Source organism: Pelobates fuscus, chromosome 5, assembly GCF_036172605.1.
Source record: "Pelobates fuscus isolate aPelFus1 chromosome 5, aPelFus1.pri, whole genome shotgun sequence".
NCBI lineage: Eukaryota > Metazoa > Chordata > Amphibia > Anura > Pelobatidae > Pelobates > Pelobates fuscus.
This window is the reverse complement of record NC_086321.1, coordinates 149,751,690-149,770,587: the sequence shown is the minus strand read 5'-3', so window position 1 is coordinate 149,770,587 and position 18,898 is coordinate 149,751,690.

Here is an 18,898-nt window from a genome sequence, read left to right as displayed (position 1 = left end):
GGGGAGAGTACAATATTTGGTTGACTGGAAGGGTTATGGTCCTGAGGAGAGGAGTTGGGTACCACAAGAGGATGTTCATGCTCCTCGCCTTCGCAGGGCATTTCACTCCCGCTTTCCATCTCGCCCCGGCTCCTTCCGCCCGGTGGGCGTATCTGAGAGGGGGGGTACTGTCAGGGTACCTGAAGCCTCTACCTCTGAGAGAGGTAGAGACTTAGAAGTTTATCCGTCCGGACGGCATGTCTCCTCGGCCCCTCGCGGTTCACTCGGTCTTGCTAACGCCGGCCGCGAGGGAGTCACTTCCTTTTATATCAGGAGGACCGGAGGTCGACGTCATGACGCCAACCCGGAACGTCCTGTCACTCAAATCTCGGGAGACGAATCAGGACTCGCCGGAGGCGTGTCTTCTCTCCCTAACCAGGATACTTAACAGTGGCTCTCTCATTTACTCATTGCCCTGTCGTGGTTCTAGTCTGCCTAGTCACACAGTGCTTTGTTATTCTCTTGCCTTTTGGTTCTGACCCAGCTTTGGTATTTACTCTCCTGTCTTTCTGTTATCCTTGACCCGGCTTGTCTCTCGCTTACCTGTCTTCTCGTTCCCTCGACCTCGGCTTGTCTCTGACCATTCTATCGTAGTTTTACGTTAAGTCCGGCCATTCTAAGGACCGGTATACGTATCTGCTACTCTTTGTACTCTGCGTGTTGGATCCCTGACCCGATCCTGACAGAATGCCACAGAACATATGCCGTACAACACAATATGGCAAGCACACAAATCAGTGGTTAGGGATAATGATGATACAGAGAGCGGCACAACTAAAGAGGCAAGCACAAACACAACTGAGGGACTGGCTAACAGAACTGCAGAGTCTAACGACCCAAAATCAAAGAACGCCCACACAGGTGCTCAAAACACGAATAATTAAAATTACCCAAGATATACATAACCAGGCTCTAGAAAAAACGGGACACCAACTACACAGAGTCAAAGCAACTCAATACTCACAGGGCAATAGGGCGGGCAAATTGGTGGCCCAACACCTCAAGGCCAGACAAACCAACTAAAAAATAGCACACCTATACACGGAGGCAGGCCATAAAGTCACAGCACCCAAAGACATCAGCAACGTCTTCGCAAAGTACTACACGTCACTATACAATCTAGCAAAGGATAAACAAACGCACCAACCGAACCCCCAAACTATACAGGCTTACTTAGATACGGTTAAATTACCCACTCTCACGCAAATGCAAAAACAGGAACTCACCGCCCCCATAACGCACGGAGAGGTAAAAGAAGCCATCCTCAACCTACCGCTAGGGAAATCCCCGGGGCCAGATGGCCAGAGGGCCAGATCGCAAACGGCTACTACAAAAAGTTCCAAGAAACCTTAACGCCACACTTGGTTAAAACATTCAATGAAGCCGCGCAGGCACAAAAATTACCCACTGAAACCCTACTAGCCCACATAATCACTCTACCAAAACCTGGGAAAACCCCCTCTAGCCCACAGAATTTCCGCCCTATATCCCTGTTGAACACGGACGCTAAGTTGTACGCTAAAATATACGCAACACGCCTCAGCAAGATATTACCACACATAATACACACCGACCAAGTAGGATTTATAAAGAACAGGCAAGGAGGGGACAATACCAGGAAAGTACTAGATATCATTCAAAGTGCCCAACGTAAGAATATGGAGGGCTTACTGGTGTTGTTGGACGCAGAAAAAGCTTTTGACCGCTTGAGCTGGGAGTTCCTAGAAAAGGTCCTCCTCAAATTTGGAGTGCCAGAGGGCTTCCTCTCGGCGGTCAAAGCACTGTACAACTCACCCACGGCAAGGGTATTAAACGCGGGATTCGCCTCAGATCCGCTTAAGATTACAAATGGATCGAGGGAGGGGTGCCCCCTATCACCGCTACTGTATGTGATGGCCCTAGAACCGCTAGCCGCGGCTATAAGACAAAACAAATCAATCCATGGAGTAAAGATAGGCGACAGGGAATATAATGCGAACTTATTCGCGGACGATGTACTACTAACCCTGACGCAGCCGCACATATCACTTCCAAACTTAATGGCAACTATCACAGAATACGGGAAACAATCTTATTATAAACTGAATGTCACCAAGACACAGGCCATGGGCATAGGGATTCCAACAGCCACACTAGAGAGACTCAAAGCTGCTTTTCCATTAGACTGGAGAACAGATCACTTAACGTTTCTAGGCATCAAAATACCACCAAATCTCAACAACCTACTGGACAAAAACTACTCCGCACTCACGAAGAACATAGCCAACACACTCAGGTCATGGGAAGGGAAATATCTATCGTGGGTGGGAAGGATGGCAGCAGTGAAAATGATGCTACTTCCAAAATTCCAGTACCTGTTACGTACCCTACCTATAGCATTGCCAAACACACACTTAGCAGCCCTACAAAGATTAATAACCCGATTCGTGTGGGCCAACAAACAACCAAGAGTGGCAGCCAGCATACTACAACAACCAATTCAAAAGAGGGGGGCTAAGTCTCCCGAGCATCAAAGATTACTACAAAGCAGCACAGCTAGCGACAGTCAAAGCCGCTACAGCAGAGGGGGAAACACCACAGTGGACCGAAATAGAGGCCCATTGGATAAATGGACAGGACCTGAGGAACCTATTTTGGTTCCCGAAGGCCATGCGCCCACAACACCTTAACCCCTTACCGACTACTAGTCTGACGCTTAAACACTGGGACGAAACCAGGGGCAGAGAGACAGACCAAAGAGACATAAGGCAGGGAACGCCACTTGCATGCCTCAAAGTGGGAGTCCCTAATCTAGATACGAAGCAGTGGGAAGAGCGGGGTTGCACCAAGGTTAAAGATCTATATAAGGAAAATAAACTGATGCCCTTCCCAGAACTACAAACACTATACGGCATACCCAACAGAGCACTATTTACATACCTACAAATGAAGACTACTAGCAGACATGACAATAGAGAGACAAGAGACGCTACACACGAACAGCATTGAAAAACTATGCCTATCAGGTAGACCGCCCAAGAAAGCATTGCCTACGATGTATACCTTCTTACTAACACCAGTCACAGAGGCGGCCATGAACTTCCAAACAGTGTGGCACACAGAATTGGGATACAGCATTGGGGCAGAGGCATGGCAGAGGGCATTCACAATACACAAGGGAAACACGCTATGCACAACCCACCTAGAGATAATACAAAAATTGCAATATCGGGTGTACTTAGTGCCAGAAAAACAAGCGACGATGCACAAGGGTATGATCATTGAATGTTGGAGATGCAGAGGGAGGGAAGGCTCAATGAGCCACATATGGTGGTCCTGTGACAGCATAAGCCAGTTTTGGAATGATGTGGAAAAGGTAGCGACGGAGCTGCTAGGTAAACCATGGCCTATAACCATAGAACAAGGCATACTATTCATGATACCTACGACACTGAGCAAAGTAGAAGAGAAATTGGTATTCCACCTACTTGTAGCAGCAGTGACCATAATAGCAAGAGCATGGAAAACAACACAGACACCCGCTAGAGAAGCACTGATATCACAAACTTCTCTCAACTGGAAATATGAATTAATGGCAGACAAACACATAGGGCGCAGGAAGCACTAACCAGACCGGAGAAAAATGGAGAGCATATGTCGACGAACTCACAGGTTGACAGGAGAGGGGGAGGCAGACACAAAACAGAGAGGGGGAAAGGTGGGTAGACAGGGAGACATTCGGAGGTTACAAGACACCGGGTGAACAATCAATACTTAGACTGACATACACGCCTCGTCAACAAGGGGACCAAGGGAGTCCGAGCAAACATAAAACTAAAGGAGCAATACTGCACAGAATATAAGACGAGAATGTATTGAAGCATGATATGAAGCACTGTAATTGTATGTGACCCCAATGATGTAACCAAATGTCCTGCACAACCCCATATTTTATTCTGTACCCCGGCGCGCAGGAGCCAAACACTGAATATTGTGATGCACAAATAAAACCAAACTTTAAATTGAAAAAAAAAAAAGTATTTTTCAGTATGACATCTCATCTATAAAGCCCCACTCTCATGTATACTCTAGTTATAATTACCAACCTCTAGAGCAGCAAATTTAGATGCCAGAGGCCACTAGTAACTGATATAGTGCCTGTAAGGTTGCTCAAAATGTAAGCTCATCTCCTACTTTCAAACAGTACAGAAAGTTTTAATGGGTCATTTTATTCCTATTGTGACGATTTGGTTTACTCTTAGTCTGGTGCAGTATATCATAGTGCCACTACCTGTCTGTGGTGCTATTGCAGGCTGCTACCAGTTCATTATTGTTAATAATAGTATTAAAACCACCATTTAGCCATCCCTGCACTGCCAATTGCCCTCCTAAATACAGCAAAACCATACTTGTATTCCAGTCTGCTGCTGCTGCTGCTGGTTACACCCCTGATCTGCCTGATTGGCTGGCATCATCAGAAGTAGTGTTCTGACCCAACAACAATGTTTTAACATAGGAGTGGCTGAGCTTGTCAAGCAGGCAGATCAGTGGCAGAGCCAGCACAAGCCAAACACCGCCCTGGCCAATCATCATCTCCTCATAGAAATGCATTGAGTCAATGAATCTCTATGAGGAAAGTTCAGTGTCTCCATGCAGAGAGCGGAGACACAGAATGGCAGAGCTGCATACTAGGTAGGACTGCCCCAGGAAGCACCTCTAGTAGTCAACTGAGGAGTGGCCAGTGGAGGTATCCCTAGGCTGTAATATAAACACTGCCTTTTCTCTGAAAACACAGTGTTTACTGCAAAAAGCCTGAAGGGAATGATTATACTCACCAGAACAAATTCAATAAGATGTAGTTGTTCTGGTGTCCTTTTAATGTTGTTGGGCTGGTAATTTTGTCCTGAGGTCCTGTGCTAGCTGCTTGCCCATTCTGTGTTCCTGAGCTGGCTGTCTCCCTGTGTTCCTGAGCTGGCTGTCTCTCTGGGTTCCAGAGCTTCCTGAGTTCTCTGTGTCCAGAGGCCCTTCTCCTACATTCAGTTATCTGTTCTTGTATTTTATATTACTTCCTTGTAAATACAAATACACTTATTTTGTGCCTTTGTTTCTTTGCATTCTGGGTTCCACCCTATAGAGAGAGGTTGCTGCACTGTTCCTGACCCCTGACACCTACAGTCAGTGAGGGGGAGAAAAGTAAATGGATTTTACCATTCCACTGTCAGCATTATATCAGTAGTCCAGAGATTGAAAACTATTGATATAGCAGTTTTAAAAACCTTTATTTTAGAAATAAATAGTTTAACAGTATTTACACTAAGCTCAAATGCAGACATTCTTTCTACATTCTGTTGCAATGTTTAGTAAGCGGTGTCGATAGTAATATCTTCAGAGTTCTTGCAAATACCTGAATGCAAGGCATTTGACCATTTTTCTATGCATAATATTTCTGCGCACCTACTGTTTGTAAACAAATTGTCATTTTAATTTTTTTTACTAAAATGTCAGACCCTATGAGAATTATTGCTATAGGACACCGTATACTGTAAAGTTTTGTTTTTTTTTAATAAAGAAATAAGAGAAAAATAAAAAAAAGTGTGTAAATTTAGGTAATTTTATTATTTTCTGTTTGCAAAACAATCTATGCACAAAAAAAATGCTGTGTTATGTGTTTATATACTAGCAATAAATGTTATGCTAATATTATGATAATTTTATTTATTTTTTATCAAAAAGTGCTCGGCAGTGAAATTTTTTCATTATTTTAGAGGATACCTATTTCTTATGTGAATAATGAAAAGGTGATTAAAAAGTATTTTCTTTACAATAGAGATTAAAGACCAAGTACTCCTGGTTTACAGATGAAGATTAGGAGAGAACCTAGGCAATGCATGCAGATGTATGCAGTGGCTAGGTAAGTCAAGGCTATTTTTCTAGAGCTAGGAAACTGGCACTATGATCTTAAATTGGGAATGCCAGAAAAATGGACTTTGGGGACTTGGTTTTCAGAAAATCCTGTCTTGTGGATGGTAGGTGCAATAGGCTACCATTGTATATATATGTATATAAAAGATGCCAAAATACCAGAGTATTGCAGTATGCAATGATACCTTTTTTATTGCTTGAAATAATGCTTTACTGGTACAGCATGGAAACGTATAATTTGCGCAGAGGCGTAAACATTAGTATTGCGTTACTGTGGATAACGGTACTCGTTGTTGGGTTCTTTAGTTTTCGGGTACATGCAAAATTGTTACCACCTTTATTCGCTGGCTTTCAACTGTTAACTGAACGTCTGTTGTCGTGGTTTCCCGAGGTCAGGTGAGATGGTGTGATTGTTGTCATTGGGGCCTAACCATGCTGCTTATCCTCCTATTAATGATGACATTATCTGTTGTGGTGTGTACGGTAAGTTGCTAGTGCTATATGGCGTGATAGGCTGCTTTTAGTTGTCGCGTAGGTGCCCCTGCATGTGGCTTCATGATCATGATCATGGGGTCCGACAGTTCATCGGTCCGTCCCCTATGAGGAGGGCAGTCTGGTGAGGTTGTGTGTGTGTTCTGCTGTTATGCCTTCTCCCTCCACTGCTATCGTTACCTTGAAGGCGCCGCCTGGTTTGGCCGGGTGGTTCCCGGCCTCGAGCTTTGATACTGTACTTTTTTATTGGAATCAGGGCTGGTGCAAGGATTTTTCGATACACAGGTGAAGATCATTTTGGAGCCTCCCCACCCCCAAAAGCATCTTCACCTGTGTGCCTTTTAACCTGCCTTTTGTTTCTTATCCCCTTTTTAAAATATCTTACCCCCTTTAGTTTCTTATCCCCTATTATTTCCCCATTGTGTGTATTACACCTCCCTTTGGTATCTCTTACTACCCCCTTTTGTGTTTCTTACTCCCCCCAGCCTCTGTGTCTCCTTCTCTCCCATACCCTTTGTCTTTTACTCTTACCAGCTCCTTTGTGTGTTTCTCTTTCATCACCAGTCAATCTACCTCCCCCAGCCCCTCTATGTCTCTTTTTCCCTTCTCCAGTCCCTCTGTGTCTCTTTCACCCCCAACCCCTTTGTGTTTCCACTCACAGGCTCTTCTGTGTGGTGCTTTCATCACCAGCCCCTCTGTGGACTTTCTCACCCCCAGGCCCATCTGTGTGTCTTTCTCCCCCATCATGTCCCTCTGTGTGTCTTTCTCCCCACTCAGGCCCCACTGTGTGCTGTGCCACGCTCCCCTCCATGTCCCTTAGTGTTCCTCTCTCCTCCCCTCCATATCCATTAGTGGTCCTCTCCCTCCCCTGTCCCTTAATGGACCTCTCCCCTCCATGTCCCTTAGTGTTCTTCTCCCCTCCCTCCCCTGTCCCTTAGTGTTCCTCTCCCCTCCCTCCCCTATCCCGCAGTGTTCCTCCCCCCTCCCTTCCCTGTCCCTTTTTGTTCTACTCCCTTCCCTGTCCCTTAGTGTTCGTCTTCCCTCCCTCTTACCTGTCTCTTAGTGCTCCCCATTCCCCTTAATGTCCCTCCCACCCCCACCCCCATCTTAGTGTTACTCTCCCTTCTCTTTTAGTGGTCCCCCCACTACCCCAGTGTTCATTATCCTTCCCCTTCCCTGTACTTTAGTGTCCCCCCAATGTTTAACTCCCTCCCCCCTAGTGTTCTTCCCCCCTCCCCTGGCCCATTGCATTCTTTTCCCCCTCCCCTGTCCCATAGCATTCTTTCCCCCCTCCCCTGTCCCATAGCATTCTTTTCCCCCTCCCTTGACCCATAGCAGTCTTACCCCCCTTCCCTGCCCCATAGCATTCTTTTCTCCCCTCCCCTGCCCCATAGCATTTTTTCACCCCCTCCCCTTTCCCATAGCATTCTTTTCACCCTCCCCTGTCCCATAGCATTATTTTCCCCCTCCACTGTCCCATAGCATTCTTTTCCTCCCCTCCCCTACCCCATAGCATTATTTTTCCCCTCCCCTGTCCCATAGCATTCTTTTCCCCTCCCCTGTCCCATAGCATTCTTTCCCCCTCCTCCCGTCCCATAGCATTATTTCCCCCCCTCCCCTGTCCCATAGCATTCTTTTGCTCCCTTCCCTGTCCCATAGCATTATTTTCCCCCTCCCCTGTACCATAGCATTCTTTCCCCCCTCCCCTGTCCCATAGTGTTCTTTCCCCCCTATAGTTTTCCTCCCCCCCCATAGTTTATATATACACACACATAACATTAAGTGTTAGCTCTGATTTATCCATGACATATCCATGTCTTTCATCAAATTCCGATTCTTCACTTAATTTAATGTAAATGTTATAAAATGGTATTTTACTTAATCTAACAGCTCCATCTAGTGTTCTGTTGGAAGTTTGCATGTAGGGCAGGTCATCAAGGAACACTAAAGGGTTAGAAATACAAACACATTTTTAACCTTATAGTGTCTTAATCCAGATTCAGGACCCCCTCTATTGACCATTAAAAAAAAAAAAAAAAAAATTTCCAACGCTGAGATTGATTTTGTCATCCTGAAGTCGTCGCTATCACGATAATCATCCAATCCAAAGCTCCTCATAGAGGGACATTGGGGACATGATGAGCTTACACGGCGCAAGCCCAGTCAAATTCTTCTATATGGGAAGCATTGAATTCAATGCTTTCTTATCAGCTGCATTTGATGATGTTCGACGTCCATGACCCAGTTAAACTCAGTCTTTGCAGCACAATTGAATCTATTGGCTGTCAGGAAGACATGTTTAACCCTTCAATCAAGGCATTGCTGTGTCTACTAAACAACAATATTTAAAAATAAAGGGCCACTGCAGTCTGCACCCAGACCACTTCACTGAGATGAAGTGGTCTGGGTGCCTTTAGTTGTCCTTTAAAGGGGAACTGTCACTTCCTAGGATGTTTAATAATATGTGTACATATCTGTTATATTTACCAGATGTGTATTTGTGAAGTGTGAACAATAAAAATAAATGTAGAAATCCACACCTCTTCACCTTGTAACCGGGTCTTCTGTCTTAGCTCCCTGTCAACAGTATTACAAGCAGTTTAGTAGATCACTGCCTAATTTGGTGTAAAGTTGTCATATTTAAGGATACCAAATTAGAGAAAGGAATTAGGGAGCTACTTACTAGACCTTCTCTTAATTTAGATTTTTCATCAGTTTAGTAGAAAACTTCATAGTTTGGTATTGCCATGTAATTTTTTTCCCACTAGACAAAGTTGGATTCATTTTATTGCATCTGTTTTGTTTTCTTGTTTTCAGAGTTTTTAGTTTTTTTGCAATCTGGTACTTTTTTAGTTTAATACTTGCATTGTATTATTTTGGAATTTATTTTGCCCTTTTCTGGGGCTGAAGAAAATAATATTTAGAAGAAATAATACATCTAAGGGTGAGGATGATTATTTGTCCTTGCATGTATTAGTTTTATTGCTCCACCTCACAATTACTAGAGTAAGGGGGTAGTTAAGGTATTTAATTGGGGTGGGGTAGTGGTACCAGGTCTCGTCTTTTATCCCACCCCTTGTATTATAGTTAGACACTAGTTCCCCCATTTAATAATATGTAATAATATGTCTCCACTCACTGACCATTAAGATGTCCTCCCTCCCATTTTTTAAAATTAATAGTCTTTACCCGCTAACCATGGGTAGTCCACCCGCCAATATTTAATTATTATTATTTTTTTAATTCTTTATTTTTGTTGTGCATGGTAAAACAGTCGGCTCACTCAGCCACAATAGCGGTCGTAAGCTCAGAACAAGCATCATAAACATAACATGGTATAGAATATTCAGCACAAATTTTACATTTTGTTGTAGGGAACAGGCTGCACAATTTTAGATAACATGCATAACATCGTAACTCAGATAAGATTCATAATGCTTGGGCGGGGATGCTTATGTCTAAATGTCTAGCTGTGACATAGCTAGTTGCGTTTGAAAATATAACACAGTTTAAGTGTAAGTTAAATGTTAAGGTCACTTTCTACGAAGCTGAGTCACAAAATAATTAAGTATATAATCCGTTATACCCTCACATTCATAGCTCGCTAAAACATTAGACATATTTCATTATTATTGAGGACAGAGACAGGGAACAGAAACTTTGCCTTTAAACCACTGGCGTACTTAGTAACGTGGACTAAACATGGATCAAACAAGCCTATGGTAGAGGCTTCAATTTTAATAGTGCTTATAAAGCATACAAACCGGTGGAGGGGGCGCAGTGAACAGGCTAGAGCTTGGTCAGTTACTGAGGTCTCATTCTATGCCATATGAAATGTAGTGAGAATGCAAATAACTAGATTTATCAGGCTAAACAACAAAGAGAGTCCTCAGGGTCCCAAGTGGTGCTGCGTCAGCCGATGCCTTGCGGGGCAACAATAACGTCCCGGTATGGTGCTCTGTGTCTAGATTTCGGTGATCCGAAAATGCAGGCAGCAGTGTCTTCCGACGAGTGGTGTGGTTAATTCTTTTGGTATGTCATAGTCCCGGTCGTAGGTCGGACATTTAGCAGTGATTGTGAGCCGCTGTGGGTCCGCTGCAAGTGCTCTGGGGTTGCTGTTTTTCCCAGCTTTACCAGTCGGCCATATTGTGCTGTGAGTCTCGCCATTGTTTGTAGGCGGTGTGGGCTTTGCTGTGTGCAAGCTTGCGTTGCCTTCTTTCGGGTCGTCATTCCCGTACCACTTTTGCCCCTAATGCGTCTCCGAGCCGCAGCCTTTAAATCAGCCTCTTTTTCGTTTCCTGGGCGCCTTGGTAGGGTAGTCCGGGAGAGCTTCCATGCCCCTTTCCCTGGCCTCCCGTGCCCGACTCCTTGGTGTGCTGTCGGGTGTTGTTGCCGGTTCCGGGGGTCTCTGAAGTGCCTCCAGCTTGGCCCAGAATGCTTCAAAAATTTGGTTAAGTCTGAGCTCGGTTTCGCTGGCAGCGGTGCAGGAGATGGCGGTAAGCGGAGCGTCCGCCATGTTTTGGACCTTAGGTGTGCCGCCTAGACCTTGCGGTCGTTCTGTGTGTGGTCGGTTTGTCCGCGGGCTCTTGTGAGGGTGGCCCGGGATAACCCCCGCCGGGCCATAGGGGGGGGAACGAGGGCTTCTGGCCATGTTTCCAGCCGCTTTTGGTGGCAGAAGAGCGGCCGTCTCTCCCGCCTTTGCCATGCTTGAGGGACGTTTTGTTGTATCGGGTGCACGTCTCATGGAATGTCGCTTGACAGGTATCTGTGTTCTCCTCTCGTCGTGCCCCTACACCAGGTAACCTTTAATTTTAATTTAGTCGCTTATTTTCTCTTTTATTTCATAAAATGTGGTCCCCTGTGCCGGAGCTATGGAGGCACGCGTCCTCTCTGCTCCACGGTCAGGCCCCGCCCCATATTTAATTATTATAAAGTTCGTTACCTAATATCCCCCTGACATTATTTTACAGCGATGACTGCACAGCTACTAGTTTTTACGTTTAGTATACATTCCCCAACCTGTCGCATGGCAGGTAGGTACATAAGGAATGTGTTTAACTGGGTAGTAGCTACCGAGGCAGTGGCGTACACACAATCCATGGGGCCCCGGTGCAAAACTGATCCATGGGGCCCCCTTACCTCTCTACTCCCTCCCCCCACCGCCACCCTATACAGACACACAGAGTTACACACAGACACACATACATACATACAGAGAGACATACAGCCAGCCAGACAGAAACACACATACATACAGACAGGCACATACATACAGACACACTCACATACACACGGATACATACAGACACATACACAGACAGACACACATACAGACACACATACATAGACACACACACACACATGCATAAATACAGATACACATACACACACACAGACAGATACATACAGACACACATATATACAGACACACATACATAGACACACACACACACACACATACATACAGTCACACAGGCATACATACACACACATAGACACATACATACAGACACACAGACAGACACATACATACAGACACACAGAGACATACATACAGACACACATACACACACAAACACACACAGACAAATACATAGACACACACACATACAGACACACAGACACACATACATAGACACAAACATACATACACACATACACACACACAGACAGACACATAGATAGAGACAGACAGACACACATACATACACACACACAGATACAAGTGCAGCCCCTGCAATTATACCACGCAGCCGGGGCGCAACAAATGGCGGCGGGCACCCGGTCGCAGGGGTCCACAGGGCGGCCAGGTCCCCTGGAGTGACGGGCCCGGTCGCTGCTGCGACCCCTGTGACCGCGGTATGTACACCACTGTACCGAGGGTTATATCTATTTATCTATTTGCTCGCTGGGTACAAGCACTGCCAGCAGGCCATGGAGTGATGAATGGTCAGTCGAAATTAGGGGTCAATGAAAAATTTCACAGAATTATGGCTGAAACAAATAGAAATGTGATTGCAAGCCCGTCAAATAAAAAAAAATGTTTTTGACCATGCACATGTCTAATACCAGTACAGCTCGCTGTGGTGGTTCTGGTGCCAGGACCTTAGTATACCTATATTTTATAGAGTAAATCATTTTTGAATAATATCCGAGACTGACCAGACTGCCAGACTACATTGACTATGTATGATGCACCTGGAGGTGTTTGCCATTGACTCTAGGATGAGACCACATTCATGGCATTCATAACACCCTGGTGGCAATGATATTGACGGGAAACTGAATGTGTGTCACTTAGGCATATACAGATCACTGTGAATGTTCTTCATACTATGCAGGTCATAGTGATGGGATGTTACAGGAATATATAATGGTACACCATGCAATTCCAGCAGCCTCAATCTGTCAAAAGCATTATATACACTGATCCGCCACAACGGTAAAACCACCTGACTAATATTGTGTAGGTCCCATCTAAGATTATGTTCAAAACAAAGATATACCATCCTAACACTGACGAGAAGGGCAAGGTATGCCTGTTTTTGATCAGTGCTGACAACTGGATTCCAAGATAAGACTCAGGGATATGCTGGAATGTAAGGACTGTCCATGATTGTTAGAATTTTCTAGAGTTCTTGAAGCCTATGCTACCATGTGCCATTTATAGTCAATAAGTACACTGATCAGCCACAACATTAAAACCACCTATTGTGCAAGTATTTCTTGTGCTGCAAAAACAGCTCTGATGCGTTGAGGCAAGGACTCCACAAGAACTCTGAATATACTCTGTGTATCTGGCATCAAGACATTAGCAGCAGATTCTTTAAGTGCAAGGTGGGGTCTCCATGGATTGGATGTGTTTTTCTGGCACATCTTACAGATGTTCACTTTGATAGAGATCTGGGGAATTTTGAGGCCAAGGCAATACATTGAACTCTTTGTCATGTTCCCGATACCATTCCTGAACAACGTCTGCAGTGTGGCAGGGTGCATTACCCTCCTGAAAAGGTCACTGCCATTAGGGAACACAATTGCCATGAAGGGGTGTATGTGGTCTGCAGCAATCTCTAGGTAGGTGGTACCTTTCAAAGTAATATCCACATGAATGCTAGGACCAAGGGTTTCTGAGCAGAATATAGCACTGCCTTTGCCGGCCTGCCTTCTTCCTATAGTGCTTCCTGCTGCCATCTCTTCCCCTTGAAAATGACACACATGCACCTGGCCACCCACCTGATCTAAAAGAAAACGTGATTCAGCAGACCAGGCAACCTTCTTCCATTGCCCCATGGTTAGTTTCTTGCTGCCTAATATATCCACTCCTTGACAGGTGCTATTGTAAAAATATAATCAATATTATTCCCTTCACCTGTTAGTGGTTTTAAAACAAGATTCTGGTGTGTATCACACCTTTGTGTCAACTAATCCAAATGTGTAACACACACCATGCACAGTGGTACTATTATTTCAATGATGCAGCTTCCCAGGTGGCTTCCCCAATTGACCATCCCTCTCATCGTCAAATCTACACACAATATTGGCATTGAGCTATGCATCTAGAACAAGGAAGAATAAACAGCATATAGTGAAGTACAAAAAAAAAATCTGTGCTGAATATATGCTCTCATAAGATTGTATGAAGTTTTGTGCCTTGGGGTGTCTCCCCTGGTTAAGGCTAGAGGGCTATCATATTCTTGTCCTGCATATCAACTTTTGGGTGATTGTGTGCATTTATATATTTATTTATTACAGTCTTTATTTTTGTAGTGCTTAGTTTAGCAAACATGCTTGCAATAAAATATCAGTTATATATAGGAATGAGAAAATGAAACATGCACTATTTATAAGAGATAAAAAGAAAGAAGCACAGAGTTGCAAAACTGAACATATACGCACCTGCACCAAGGCACATACCAACATAGCAAGCTGGAAGTGTAGTTGAGCGCCGCCGCCCAGCCAAGAAGCAGAGACCACCTCAACCCACACCAGATCAAGAGGCATTAACATGGGGAACATGGAGTTGCCTCCGCCATCCCAGACCCAGAGCTAACTCAGAGGCAGTGTCCTATTTAGCAGAAGCTGGCCACAATACAAGCTCAGGTAAGACCCCTGAACACAGTGCTGTAGCAGATCGCTAGTGTGATGTTCCCAGTCGGTGAGTATGAGAGCAGGGAGATGTTGTTGTCCAGGAGTCACTGAGACAGCTTGCTGCCCATAAGAATCCTGGTCTGAAAGTGCCTGAGGATGGTTCTGGAGACCAGGATAACCCCCACCGGAGGACAGGGACACAGTGAAGTTTTGCTGATTCGAAACAGGAACGGTGCACATACCAGGCAGAAGATCAGCCGCATCTCCCACCAGTGCGACCCTCCAGGCCTCAACGCTCGGCGGCTGCTATACCCTGCGGACCGGGAATAAGTAGGACTGTAGGTGCCAAATAGCAAGAATAGAACCGTGGTTCCTATGTCTCCTGGTACCAAGACAAAGCTGGATCTGTATGGATATGCTAATTAGTTTTAAAAAAAACAAGAAAAGCTACAGAGTTCACAAAAGTTGTTTCCATTCAGCCTTGCCCCGCCCGCGTATTTATATATTTTTATTATTCACTGTGTCCCTGAAAAAGTCCACTGACGTGGAGGAAACGCGTAGGACTGATTTCAATTGATTCGATGTTTTGTATTGATTATTTTATGTTAATTTGTACACAATAAATCATGTAAAATTAGTTACTTCATCTTACTGCCAGCACTGAGCCACATAATTGGTGAAAAGGAGGACAAGAAGGTGATAGACACTGACAGACGTACTGGCACATACACACACAGACAGACATTAAAATATTCACAGATACATACTTACACACACAGTCACTGACACACAAATATATACTGGCAGACATACTGACACACATACATGCATACATACACAGACATACACTGACAGATACACTGACACACACAGACACTGACAGATGTATTGACACACACACACACACAGACATGCTGACACACACACAGGCATACTGACACACACAGGCATACACAGGCATACTGACATACACACAGACAGACGTACTGGCACATACACACAGACAGACATTAAAACATTTACAGATACATACTGACACACATACACTGACACACAAATATATCCTGGCAGACATACTGACACACACACAGACATACTGACACATACACACACAGACACATACACTGACAGACATACACACAGACACATACACTGACAGACATACTGACACACACACAGACACACACAGACATACTGACACACACACACACACTCTGACACACACACACACAGACATACTGACACACATACACAGACATACTGACATACACACACACAGACATACTGACACACACACATACTGACATACACACACACACAGACATTCTGACAAACACACACACACAGACATTCTGACAAACACACAGACATACTGACATACACACACAGACAAACTGACTTACACACACACACACACAGAGACATACTGACACACGCACACACAGACATACTGACATACATACACACACACACACACACACACACACAGACATACTGACATACACACACACACAGACATACTGACACACACACACAGACATACTGACATACACACACACACACACACACACACACAGAGACATACTGACACACACACACAGACATACATTTAACCACGCTCCAGGTTCTTACCTTTTCCTGCAGGGTGGTTTCCCTGGGGTCCAGTGGCAGGCTGAGGCAGATGGGAGTTCTCCTCTGGAACTCCCCTTCCTGCCTTTCTCCTCCCGCGCGGCTATTATCTCCGGTGGGAGGAAGTGACGTCACTTCCTCCGTCACTTCCTCCCAGCCGGCTGCAGAACAGGAAGGGGCCCGGTCGCGCTGTTTAAGCGCCAAAGTGCCCAACCGGGCCCCTGCTGACACATGCTCCCCGGGTGGCCCTTAGTGCATGGGCCACCCGGGGAGCCTCCTGTGGGAGCCACACCGCCCAGTCCATAGGAGCTGCACAAATCACGGGGCCCACGGGACAGCTGCTATGGGCCCCCAGGAGCAACTGGGCCCGGGGCAGCTGCCCCGTTTGCCCCGCGTTAAAGACGGCCCTGCCAATATTGTGTGTAGTGTTAATGTTGAGGCTGATCAGTAGCATGCACCACATTAGCATGACATCCTCACTGAGATACATGAGTTTTGGGGCAAAAAGGCCATCTGGTGGTACTTGCCACCTAGGCCAAATGTTTCCAGCCTTCTCCTGACCACACTCTTTCATATATACATGTATATCCACACTCTCCCATACATGCACGTATAACCACGCTCTATCGTATATTTATATATAGAACACATGGTCATACTCAGAGTCTCTAAAACAGTTATTCCCACATACTCCCATTTGCACATATGGAGGTCATATGCAAATTCTCACATACATACAGATGGTCATAGGCTAGCCACACTCTCCTGTACATACAATCAGGAAGTCATAGCCACACTTTTCCATACATACATACTTGAGTGCACATCCTTTACATGGAGACAGGTGATCATAGCACCACTTGTGCAAACATACCTACATACAAACAAACAGACAAGTGGAAATTTCTGCATTTCTTTGTAAGTGTACATTGGTGGATTCGCAATGTCAATATAATTAGATGTGTTTTTATGTGCAGTGTCAGCGTAAATGTGTTTGTACAGTGTCAGTAGATCCATGTGAGTATATCTATGTGTGCAATGGGTGCTCACGAGTCACAACTGTTTCCATATATGTGGCATGGCAGTATATACGTGTACACTGCCAGTATGTAATTGCCACTATTAACTGCATATCCCCTGATGTACATGTGTGTCTTATTGTTTTACTATTATAACTGGTCAATAACCCCTTCTGTCTGTCTATATCCTCCGCACCAACCTTCTGTGTCTTTTTACCACAACCCCTTCTGTTCTATTCCTTCAATGTCTGTCCTACACCCCCTTCAATGTTTCTCTCAAACACCCTCCTTCATTGTATATTACCTTCACCCCCCTTCCATGTATCTATCACACTTCTCTTCTGTGCTCTTCTACATCACTTTCAATGTTTCTCTTCTACACTCCTCTGCAGTGTCATTGCTATACACCTTTCAGTGTCTGTCTCTTCTACATCTCTCCTACACCCCTTCCTACCTGTTCAGAGTGGGATCGGGGCAGAGAGCAGTCAATACTGCAAACTGAAGCTTTTTGCCAGGTGCTGCGTGAGCCATAGAGAATGGGAATATAATATATCTCACATCCCCCCTCTCAGAGCACCACAGAGAGAACAACTCTATCACCTCTCCAGCTGTCAGGGGCAGACTCTTCCCTTTCCTCCCAGAATCAGTGAGACCATGGCTGCAACACATACAGTCCTGGTCTCAGGAGAGTGCCAGGACATTTTGTATATATCGTAGCTGCCTGTCTATCAATGATCAATTTGTAATCTACCAGTCAGCTCTCTGAGATCCACTGGTATATTATGGTCACAGCCACAAGTGACATAGGGAATATGAATATGTTTAATTAGATTTGTTCCCTTATAAATTTAGCTTTATGACTCCCTTGGATTATTTATAAAAAATATAAAAGCTGATATTATGTTCACCTTTATTACAGTGCTAGGACAGACTCCTCACTGCAGGCCTATCCGCCTTCGGTGAAGTCATCAGTCCTCATAGAGAAGCACTGCAGCCATACGATGCATAACAATGGCCGTGATCAGGCAATCCAAAACTTCTCTAGGAGAAACATCAGCATGCAGTGCGAGATGACACCAAATGCGAAGGCCTTCAAAAAGCAAATGATATGAAGGAGGAAGTATCTCCAGTGGTTTAGATATTCAAGTATTCCTTTAACAGAAAAGATGTTAAAAAAAACGTGTAAAATATGGAGTTTAGCCATGAATAGGGAGGACAGTAGAAAGGATTTAGATGAGTATGCATGTTTATAGACAGAGTGCACTAAATCAGACAGATTGTGTATGCACTGTACCTACTATCAATTACTCAAGGACAAAAGTTAGGCGGTATGAAATTTACACTGGTAAACTATAGAAATAACCACATAGACAGGACATACAATATCTCACAAAAGTGAATACACCCCTCACAATTTTGTAAATATTTTATTATATCTTTTCATGTGACAACATTGAAGAAATGACACTCTGCTACAATGTAAAGTAGTAAGTGTACAGCCTGTATAACAGTGTAAATTTGCCGTCCTCTCAAAATAATTCAACACACAGCCAATTATGTCTAAACCGTTGGCAACAAAAGTGAGTACACCCATAAGTGGAAATGTCCAAATTGGGCCCAAAGTGTCAATATTTTGTGCGGCAACCATTATTTTCAGCACTGCCTTAACCCTAACGAGCATGAAGTTCACCAGAGCTTCAGCGATTGCCACTGGAGTCCTCTTCCACTCC